This window comes from Lucilia sericata, unplaced genomic scaffold (assembly GCF_015586225.1).
Source record: "Lucilia sericata isolate MDLA Ls3-8-SP2 unplaced genomic scaffold, ASM1558622v1 Contig000087F_arrow, whole genome shotgun sequence".
In the NCBI taxonomy this organism is placed as follows: domain Eukaryota; kingdom Metazoa; phylum Arthropoda; class Insecta; order Diptera; family Calliphoridae; genus Lucilia; species Lucilia sericata.
Window position 1 is genome coordinate 558,032 of NW_023994120.1, and position 12,165 is coordinate 570,196.

Genomic DNA, 12,165 nt, shown 5'->3' on the forward strand with positions numbered 1-12,165 from the left:
GAAGTTGTATGTTGAAGGTTTTTCTTATTTTTTTTTCTATCTGTTGTTTTTTTTTTCATTGTTTTTGTTATTTTTTCAAATGCTTTGATGTTTATTTTATGTAGACTTTTTGTTCCAGTATGCTGTTGCATAGTGTTTTTTTAGGTTATAGGAAATATAAAACACAAATAATGTTTAATGTTTCCTTTTTTTGAGCACTTTTATTTTAGGGGAATTGGCACACTACCTTTATAGTGGGATATGCCCAACCTGATGAAAAAAGCTTAGTTAAAAGCCTTTGTATACAATCAAGTCAACTAATAGTTATTGAAAGCTTTATTTTTAAATATAATTTGAAATTTTCTTAATAAAAGCTCTTCTAAAAACAAAAAGTATAGCGTTCAAGCTTTTCCAAAAACCAAGCTTTAAGATTATTATTTAAGCTTTTCAAAACATTATGAAAAGTTTTCAATAAAAGCTCTCTCTTTAACCCGGTTTTAAATAAAATCCGAGAACTTTTTGTTTCCAAATAGGTTTTAATAACGTTTCCAATATAATCCCAATAATCAGCTTCAAGATTCCAGAAAAACTTAATTTACTTAACTCCTTTATTATTCGTCGAAATAAATCCAAAAAAGTTTATTTTTTGCCTTCAAAAATAATTTTTTTTTAAATCTTTAACATTGAAGATCTAATACAAAGTTAAACACTTCAATAAAATTCCAGTAAGAAAAGCTAAGCCCAGTGTTGAATTTTAAAATAATTGCCAAAAGCTCCTTTACCATTAATTCAGTTAGAATTTTTTTATTCAGATCATAGTTCTACTCTGACAGATTAAGTATGTTTAACAAACTTCGACTTTTATTTAAAAGTTTTAAGCACTTTTTACATAAACTCCAATGGAATACTTTTTAAAAGCTTATTTAAGTTTTGAGTCTTTGAAATATTTAGAACTAATTGATAAAAATGTCAATTATAACTATTATTCGTTTTTCTAAAAGTTTTGATAAAAACTTGTTCTTTTAAAAGCTCGGATTATAATGTTGTGCCACAAAAGCTATCCCAACTATGAAGTATCAAAAATCCCAAATATATCAATTATTAGTTAAGCAGCTAGTTCTTTTAAAAGCTCAGATTTAATAAAAGCTCTTCCAAATTTTAAACTTGAAAAGCTTTATAATATTGATTAAAAAGTTAAGAAGCTTCTTCCCAACTATGAAGCATCAAAAATTCCAAATATATCAATTATTAGTTAAGCAGCTGGTTCTTCTAAAAGCTCAGATTTAATAAAAGCTCTTCCAAATTTTAAACTTTAAAAGCTTTATAACATTAATTAAAAATGAAGAAGCCTCTTTAAAAAAAAATCATATTGCAATGTTTTTTATAAAAGCTTTTCAAATTATTAAGCTTTAAAAGCTTTATAACAATGATTTCTAAAAGTTTTGATCTACAATTAAACATTTTTTTAATTTCTTAAAAGCTTTTTAATACAAATTCTACATAAATATTTAAACCATAATGAAATCCTAATCTGTTGTTCTTAAAACAAATCTTCAAAGTGAAATTTTTTACGTTATTTGTATCGAATGTCTAACTATCACTTCAATTTATTTTAAAATAATCCCAAAAGGTTGTAATTCAAAATACGGGTAGACAGTTTAATGCCATGGCATTACTTTTAACTCAAATGTTAAAAACAAATGAATCTTACAATTTGATTAAACCGTTTTCAATGTCAAGTATTCAGGGTGATTTAAAGTTCTTCTTTAACCTAGAAAATTTTCAAGAGATAGGAAATGTTTTAACGAAAAGAGAAGGAATTTTTTTTTTCACTTGTAAAGGTATTACAACTGATATGCATATGTGTATTTATATGTGTATGTAGACATGATGAAGGTGTTTACTTAAATGGAAGAAGAACGAAAAAAGCCCTTTCATTTGTTTCTCTTTTTGTTTCGCTAATGGCTAAAAAGCAGATGTTGAAATGAAAATGTTTAAATACTCGTATATACGTTAAGAAAAAGTACTGCTTTTTTTCTATTCTCAAGGCTTTAAAAATTTCAATAAACTCTCCTCCTATCAGTTTGTATGCCTGTACTGCTATTTGACTTTAGGCTGTTTTACTAATCGAGGTGTTTTTTGTACATAAAAAAGCTGCTTTTAAAGAATTTTCATTTACAAAAAGTTGAAAAAAAAATAAAATTTCTTTTTAATGTTTTTCCAAAAAATTTGTTGCCTGAAACATTTAAATTTCTTAAATACTTAAAACTCTATAGGTACTCCCGCAATTTTGTATTTATGAATTCTTAACAAAAACTAAAAAATGTTAAATTATATACTTTTAGCCCGTAATAGTTCAGGACATTCATGCAACACAAGAATTTTTACTAAAGAAATAAGAAACCATGCAACAAATTTGTTGCTACTTCAAGTGAACTTCTTCAATTATGCACAGACTGTAACGGTATGAAAACTTCTTACACTGCTCTCTCTCTATACTTTTTTGCATGTACTTGTATTTTGTTTTTGTTGTTGACTTTAGTTGAAGTCTAGAAGAGTTTTGTAAAACTCTTGAGAAAAAGTGTTTGCAAGTTTTTCTCCTCCTGCTACGAGTGAAAGTAAAATAGCAGAGTAAAACAGGACTCAAAGCGAACAAAAAAGAAAAACAGAAGAAAAACTTCATTCAACACCACGCATACGTAATGCACTTAAAATAAAGGATAAATTCCCCGAGGGTTTTCATTCTTGGTTTGCATGTGTCTGTCTGTATTTTCTTTCGTTTAGCTTTGTTAAGGATCAAAAATGAAAAATATATAAACTAAACTAAAGTAAGAACAACATAAAGTTAGACGAGAGTTTAGACATGTGAATATGCAGACCTTCGTGTTTAGTTTTCCAGTGTTTACACTGGCAGCGAAAAAAGGAAATTTTGTAAAATTTTGTTTAAAATATATTTTCACCTTTCAGTGACTTTTTCCTGGTTTAAAGTTTAAGTCACGTAAAGTGTAAAATCTTTGGAATAAGTGTTTGCTTAAAAGCATATTAATTTTGTGTAAATGTACTATATTGAATATTTTCCTATAAAAGCTTTGCTAAGAACATTACGATAACTATGAAAGCCTTCTTAAAAGTCAATGAATTAACCTATCAGAAGTCTAGGTTAATGGACTTTTTTAAAGCTTTTAAATGGGTGATTTACAATAAAATATCCGAACAGCTTCAGAAGCTGAAAAGCTTTTGTAAAAAAGGCTTTTAAGCTTTATAAAGCTCTCTAATATAACTGTAAAAGCTCTTCAAAAGTAGTGTTTTTGAGTTTTGATAATATTCTCTATTATTAAACAAGACTTTTAACTTTCCCTGCTACTGTAACCCACGTATCATCTATCCTATCTCTATATCCCTTTACCATTCTTTTGAAACTTTCACAGTAGCAATAGAATTCATTAGAATTTAAACATTGATGGACACACAAGTAAACTGACAGCCACAAACCAAAACATCTACCGACATCCACAAATACATATATTTATGTATATTTAGCAGTGATGAGTATCTCTGTATAAAATTACGTGAATAAAGATGATAAAATAGAAATATTATTGAAACAACTTTAACCCCATAAAGAAAACATTGATGTAAGTTGAAAATATTCAAAGACAAACATGTAAGAAAAAAGTAGAAAAAAGTCTCAAGTGCCTTTCAGGTGACATTAAAAATCACAATATTTCGCACAGAAGAAGCTCGTTAAGCTTTTTGTCGTTAGTGAAAGGAAATGTAACGTGCTGATACACTATTAGGAAGCGAAGGGTGGCAGAAGGTCAGCATACTTTTAAGTGTTGCAATATATTAAAGTATTATATAAATGTAGATAGAGTTGTCGTGTGTCGTTTAGAAATAAAATAGTAAAGGGAATTTAAATAAAATCATATCTTTTTAACACATTTCTCTTAAGAGATTATAATGTTTTTAATTAAAATGGAACTTTGGCAACTCTTTCTACTACTCACACTCAACAGTCGTTTACTCAATTTTATGACACAAATAACCTCCATGCAACCCCACATACCTTTGGCGTCTCCGTAATTGTAAAATAAAAGTATAAACAAAGTTCTAACTAAAAAAAACACAAAAACAGCAAAAAAAAGGATACACATCTCACAGACATGGCTGGCATTCCACAACATTGCCACAAAATTGAGGGGTAGAGAATAACAAGGTATAATTTCTGTGACAACTTTTATTATTCATCGTCAGTCATCTACACCAAGGGTTCCCAAATGGCAAGTCCATGGCAACATTCGCCTTTATTCTGTAATTAAATTTGAATAAAAAATTTCTTCGTTTGGCAACTTTGGAATTACCTCTTCCTTTGGGTAACTGAATGTAGGAACATAATCGAATAGGGGATAATGAAGTTTCGAGGAACTCCATTAATACGTTTCATATACGTTTTTGCTTTAATCTGTGGTTTCAAGATATGACATGTAATTGATTAAATTTTAACGGTTTTTTAGTTCAGGCCTGTAAAAGTAACACAATTTACCATACCAGAGGTGAAGTTTGAATCCAAACACTTTGGGAACCCCTGATCTATACTGTGGAGTAGTTGCAGGCTTCCAATGTTGTTGTTGCTATTGCTACTGATGTATTCAAAGTTTGAAATTCAAACTCGTACTTCATCTGGCAACTGAAATTTTATTTTTTCCTGTTTTTTTATTTTCCATTTTGTTGGAGTTAGAAGTGTGTGCGATACATTTTCATTACTCTGTGGCTTACAATAGACACTTGAAATGTATTTTTAACAGGATTTTAGGATTTTCAGCTACTTTGGGTTTTTATATATAAGTTCCTGCCAGTCTGTCTGTCAATCGTTGTGATTCTTGTCATTTTGTTTTCTTCAAGTTTTTTTCTACTGTTGTCCTTGAGTGCATGTGAGAATAAACAATGATTAAAATGTATTTGTTTTTTCCTGGATAAATTTCCTTGGTATAAGAAAAAACATTATTGTTTTGAATCTTTAGGGTTTTATTGCAATTTGTCAATGATATATCAATGTTAAAGATTAAGAGATACTTTCCTTAGAGAAATGCAATACAAAATTTATTTAATTTTTTAAATTAAATATTAAAAAACAAAGTTTTAAACTTCATTAAAACTTTCGCTGTTTTGTTTTCAATATCAATACTTTAAAGGACTTTTGACCGGGCATCATTAGTGTTCTCTAATAAGTCTAACAGCTATAAAAAAATTATACTTTTCTTTACGACCTTTTTCTAAGACTAGCAAATTCATTACCATTTTATTGTAGACCCCACATTACATAATTTGTTACACAATTTCTTAACAGCGATTATTCAGCTCATTTTAATTTGTTTTTTAAACTTCATAATTTGAAAATATAAACACATATTTCATCTTTGTAAAGAAAATAAATGAAAAACCTAGTAAACACTTGTAAACTTTATAAACTTTTTACTGTGAAAAAGGTCATTGTCTCATTACGCAGACAATTAGTTGCCATTACACTTTGCTGCTCCAGTACAACAACCAACAACAACACATAACAACTCAACAAAAATGTGTTTGTAAATCTAAACGGGAACGACCTAAACAACAGCAACCAACCTTCCCAACAGCCAGTCTTCATTGCTTGAATCCTGCTACTAAATACTAACAAACAAGCAAACATACACATTTAAGTCTGCTCCTAAAAATAATCCTACTTTTCATCCTGTTTATTTTTCAACTGAATTGAGTGCTTATGTATGAGTGTGTGAGGAATATTATTAAAACGTGTTCATTCACATCATACATTCATCCATCCATCCATCCATCTACCTCCTTTTATACATATTTCTTTAGTTTTGTTTTTTCCTAGCACCACAAGCAGCAACCAAAACACTTCTCAGCTTAATTTGAAATGTTGGGAATTGTTTTCGTTCTTCGTGTTTTGTATCAGTTTTGGTTTGGTGGGCGTTTGAGGACCTTTAGAAGTGTTTAAGTAGAGTTGTTAGCCTTAATGGAGGAATGATCTCTAAGGATTTGTGATCATTAAGTTAATAGAAGATACATAGATACATGTTTATTTGGCTTTAAAGTTGCTTAAGATACCTAGCAGTATAGGGAGAACATTATAAATGTTTATAGACTATACCTCAAATAGATTATTGGGGTCTCATGCGAGAATAACGTGTATTAATAATTTTGATGTACATCATGTATGTTGAAAACATAATTTATTTCTTAAAAAAATACTAGATAGGGTTATTTTAAGCTATAACTTCCCAGAAAAAAAGCTTTACTTACTCGGTAAGCAGTCAACTAATGCTAGAACAAAGTGGAAGTACTTACTTTTTGGATAAATAAAATAACTGGTTACCAATGCGCTTATCCGACTTTTCTGGACTTTTAGTCCTACACAGAGGGAAAAGGAAATATACACGCTTGGTACCAAATTGGCACCAAAGAGTTTGTAATTTTTCAATAACAACCGTTGTCAAAGTATATACATACGTACGACAACACTATGTCGCAACGTTGTCAACATTGCAACAATTCGTTGTCGAAATCTAAATTTTTTACACATACGTTGTCTAAATGTTAACAAACGTGGTAAGTTCACTATTGCAAACAATCCGTTGCCAATAGTGAGCTTACCACGTTTGTTAACATTTAGACAACGTATGTGTAAAAAATTTAGATTTCGACAACGAATGTTGACAACGTTGCGACATAGTGTTGTCGTACGTATGTATATACTTTGACAACGGTTGTTATTGAAAAATTACAAACTCTTTGGTGCCAATTTGGTACCAAGCGTGTATATTTCTTTTTCCCTCTGTGTAGTGTTTTAGTCTATCCGCTATTTGGAATAGTTTTTACATAACAGTATAAATCAACGCTTTTTGAAAAAACTACTGTTAGTCATCAGCCAGGGTCTGAACCACTAACTTCTTGTTTGTTAGACAGTCTAGACAATAAGCTACAAATGCTATACAATAAAATGAAGTAATGTTATTGATAACGCCCACTCATCACCAGGTAATGCATTCATTTAATGCATTACATTTAAAATTTAAAATAGATTATTTTGTGTAAATATTTTTCTCTTTTCTTTTTTCAGATTGAACTAATGGATTGAAAAATTCCGAGATAAAGGTAAGATGAGAAACGTTAATTATTGTTTTGGGTCAAATGAGATCCGATCAATATGAAAATCGGTAGTAACATTCAGACTTATACAAAACTAAACTGTGCAGATTTTTGTAGATATACTAAACCATTTAACATAATAATGAGCTCAAGCGCTTCATTGGTGGGGGGTATTTGTTGTGTTATGTTGTATGGGCGCTAGATGAAATAATGAACCGATTTCAATCATTTTCAATAGACTTCGTCCTTAGGCCAAGAAAAGTATGGTGCCAAATTTCATAATCGCAAAATTCTGACCAGTAGCGGGCGCATTAGGTTTATATGGACACACACAGATAGACGGACACAGCTCAATGGACTCAAAAAGCCACATTAGCACAAATGCATAAGGGTAGGCTAAGTCCGGCTTTTCCTCCCTATTTTCGTTGACTATGTGGTTTCAGTGAGAACCAGCCGGTACTTCTTATAAATACGATTATATTTACTAGTGTGGTATTTCTGAGACAGTCCAGATCATGGAAAATAGCTCTACCTAGATAAAGTAGTCTATGCACTTGTAAGGCTGGGCAGTCACATAGAAGGTGTTTTCTTTTTGTTTTTTTTTTTTTTTTTTGTCCAAACAGTAATTATACCCTTAAGAAGTCTAATCTAGTTCTTACTAAAGTACAAGAGATCTAGTCCTATCCTTTGAGAGAGTGGATAGAGCAGTCTGGATATTATACTAGTGATTATATTTGACCACCTCAATTTCGATAAGGTCACCAGGGAAGTATGGAAGTCTAGGGACGACCTTTTGATTGCGCATTCATCACATATTTCATTTCTCCGGATGCCCTCATGTCCTGGGTCCCATATCAATTCAACTTGATGTGAAAATACCGAACTTTAAAAAAAAATATTTCTTTAAAAGAACTCCTGATCTTCTTTAATAGATCTTGGACTAAATACCCAATTTTTAATTTAAAAAACTCGGACTTTTCATTAAAATTAAAATGTTGATTAAAAATTGTGATTTTAATTAAAAGTTAGATTTTCCCAAAGAAATTGAATTTTTTATTAAAAAATCACTAAAAATTATAATTAAAAAAAATTTGATTTTCTCCAAAATTTTAATTTTTTTTTCTAAAAAATTATTTTTTTAAAAAAATTTCATTTTGTCAAAAAAAAATTAATATTTACTAAATATTAAATTTTTCACTATAAATAAAATTTTAACTAAAAGTATTATTATTACAATTTATGAAATTTTCTTTAACAAATTAAATATTCGCTAAAATTTAAATCATTTTCCTAGGAAATAACTGTAAGGATCGTATATTTGAACCTCGATTGCTTTAATCTATTTTTAATAAGCATCAAAAAGAGAAAACTTAATTTTTCTTTTAAATAATATTGTCCTCGTTTTTAACTCGCACAAAAATTAAATATTACCACACAAAATACTACAGCAGTTGCTAAGGTAAATTCCAAAAAAAAAATGTCATCAGCTCTTTAGCACAAATTAAACTGAAAATTAAATATGTAGTTGACTTAACTATCCTTAATTTACTATTTCCCCAGATGACTTTTACAGTTTAACCCCTCTGCATTTGAGTCAGCATTTAATTTAATTTGTATTGTATTTGTACTGTATTTGTTTTCTATACAATTCTCTGTAGATAGAAATTTTTAACGTTTTTAATGTTTAGAAAAAGAAAATAGAAATAAAGTCAATAATTCCCACTTGTATGCTTCATTAAATTTTATAAGTATCAACAATACAATGACGCATATAGTACGTACACATTGAATCTAAAATAATTTTCCAAATAAGATTTATTACATTTGCAACACCCCCTCATTACTAAAGGTACAAAATGTACAAGAGTAGCGAGCATAGAAAACGATATAAAAGTCGTAACCTTTCTAATGAAATACATACGTTAGCATTATAGATGTTACTTACGAACAAATACCAACAATGTTGCAACACACACAGACACACAGTCACTCGCTCACATTTTACACTTTAAGTGCGCAACATATTAAATGCACTAAAATTTACGATTATTTTTTACAACCACTACTATCAACGACTACAATTGTAAATTTACTATACACTTGGAAATTTCTAATATTCGTTATCAGAGTTAATTTTAAAAAGGGAGCACTCACTATGAAAGCCATAAAAAAGGACTTAAACTGGCAATTGTGTAATAAGGGTTGCAAGGAGCAATTTAAAGCTAAAATGAAGTTAAATTTGTTTAAAAACGGTCACATGCGATTGAATATGTCAAAAGTATAACAAATTTTTTTGGGCTTTAAAATATTAAAAGTGCTGCTGCTCATTCAGTTTTGTAACACACACCTGTACCCAACTATTTGCCTTAAATAGGGCAGATTTATTTTCATTCATTACAACTCTTTTATTGTCAGTAATGTAGTAAAATAGCACAATTTATTTTATATCCTTAACAAATTCCCATACAACGAACATGCAACATTTTATCTTTATTATTTTCTGTGAAAAAAATCCAAAAAAAAAAAAAAAGAAAAACACTGGAATTACATTTATGATTCCTGTCTTCGAAATAAAGAAATCTTGCAAGTTATTTGTGTCATCACAATTTATTTGCTACAATTCCTTTTTTGCTTTTTAAAATAATTAAAAAAAGAAGCTGCAAATAATTCATCATAATTTCATGGATGTTAAACAGTAAAAAGAAGAAGAAGATGTTGGAAAAAAAATGAAATAAATTTGCAGCATAATTAAAATTAATTACACATGTGAGTGTTGTAAAGTAAAATAATTACTTATACAAATTCACTTTGTTTCAACATCATACACAGTTTTTCGTTTTAATTTGCCACAGATGAGTTCTCGTATTTCAAACAGAAGTTTGTAGTTGGTTGGTTGCTCTTCCAATGAAGTACAGTTTTGATTAAATAAAGAAATTTAAATCCACTAGAAGAATAAAGTTCTTTTTCTTCTTATTTGAATATTACACAGATTCTGACTATAAACAAAGGACCACCCATACAAACTAACAAATAGATCCATTGGTGTTGATATATGTGCCTAGTATGCTTTAAAGGCAAGGGAAAAAGTATTTTTCCGATCTCTGCTGTGTTCAGCTAAAGCAATCCAATCTCTTTCTTCGAACGATTACTTTTGCACACAATATTATCATGTACAATCAGCTAGAAAACTACACACATATGTAAAAAACTTATTTCCTAAAAAAATCAACAAGCAGAAGAAGTTGATCGTGCGCAGTATCAGTTTTCCAAACATATACATTTGTACGATCAGTTTTTTATTTGCTGAACGATCAGTTTTTTTTATAGAAAACTCTTCTTATGATACGTTTTTTTTCATAAATTCAATCGATCAGTTCGGCATTAACACGTAAGATAATTTCTCTACAAAAAGTTTCTGCACGATCAGTTATCAGAAAACTATTCCTATGATGAGTTCTCTATAGAAAATTCTTCCTACGATTACTTTTCTATATAAAATTCTTCCTACCATTAGTTTTTTATACACATTAAATCCTACCATCAGTTTTTTATGATCAGTTTCTATGAAAAATCTACTGAACAATCAGTTGTCTATAGAAAACTCATCTTAACATAAGGTTTCTATTGAAAACTTTTCCTAAGATTAGGTTTCAAAAAACTCTTCGTATGATTAGTTATTATGTTCAATGAAAGTTCATCCTTTGATCAGTTTAAAAAGAGAATATTTCGCTCTTTCGTCTATCGAACGATCAGTTATCTATAGAAAACTCTTCTTAATACCGAGGTTCTAAAGAAAACTTTTCCTAAGATGAGGTTTCAAACAACTCTTCGTATGATCAGTTTCTATGGAAACCACACCGAACGATCAGTTTTCTATAGAAAACTTTTCTTAAGATCGGTTTTCTATAGAAAACTTCCTATTTCTTCCTACGATTAATTTTTTATACACAATAAATCCTGCAATCCGTTTTTTATGATCAGTTTCTATGGAAAATCTACCGAACGATCAGTTATCTTTAGAAAACTCTTCTTAACATCAGGTTTCTATTGAACACTTTTCCCAAGACCAGGCTTCAAAAAACTTCTATGGAAACCCTACTGAACGATCAGTTTTTTAAAGAAAACGTTTCTTAAGATCGGTTTTTTATGGAAAATTCTCTCTACGATCACATATTTGTAAACATTAAATCGTACCATAAATTTTTATAAAAAAGAACTCCTGTATGATCAATTTATATGGAAAACCAGTTTTTTATGGAAAATCTACCGAACGGTCAATTATTTATAGAAAACTTTTCCTAAGATTAGGTTTCAAAAATCTCTTCGCATGATCAGTTTCTATAAAAACTCCAACGAACGATTAGTTTTTTATAGAAAACACGGTGTATGATCAGTTATATAGAGAAACTACTCAAACGATCAGTTTTCTACGAAAAACAGAAACTACTTTCGCACCCTACCAATTGTTGTAATATTTATAATGAGATCACATCAAAATTCCACTAAACTTCTAAAGCACAAATAAATTTTAATTTAAAAAACAACAAAACCTTATAAAAACAAGAAAACAAACATAAAATTCAACACTTTATTGGCCATGCAATTTATGAGAATTCTAATTATGAACTTATTTCACAAAACAAAAAAAAAAATACAAATTACACCAATTAACTTTAAATCACAAAGTTATTTATTAGAAATTCCTTTAAATAATCCATAAAATACAAAGCAAAATTAACAAACCCCAATAAATTCAAGGCGCCTCAGACAAATGACATCAACTACAAACAACAACTGTTTGTGTATATTGTTGTATGATCATGATCATCATCTTAGCAACATAAATTGTTTTTGTAGCAAACAACTTGTGTGCTTGTGCACACACATTTGAGATTTTAATTCATAAACGAACGCACTAAATCTGTCAGATTACTTTTTTTTATACAGGCAAACAAAATTATAACAAAAAGTACTGGAAAAAATGTAGATCACTCACAACAGCCAAGACAAAAACCTGCTTGAAACAACAAGAAA

At 29.3% G+C, this 12,165-nt stretch overlaps 1 protein-coding gene across 1 annotated transcript in view; it reads left to right on the forward strand.

Annotated features, from left to right (window-relative positions):
• Positions 1-12,165, forward strand: part of LOC119599722 (kinesin-like protein CG14535) — a 162,206-nt gene that overhangs the window by 27,918 nt on the left and 122,123 nt on the right. The window contains 1 exon segment of the mRNA XM_037949619.1: positions 7,103-7,137. The gene's annotated coding sequence lies outside the window, so the exon portion shown is untranslated.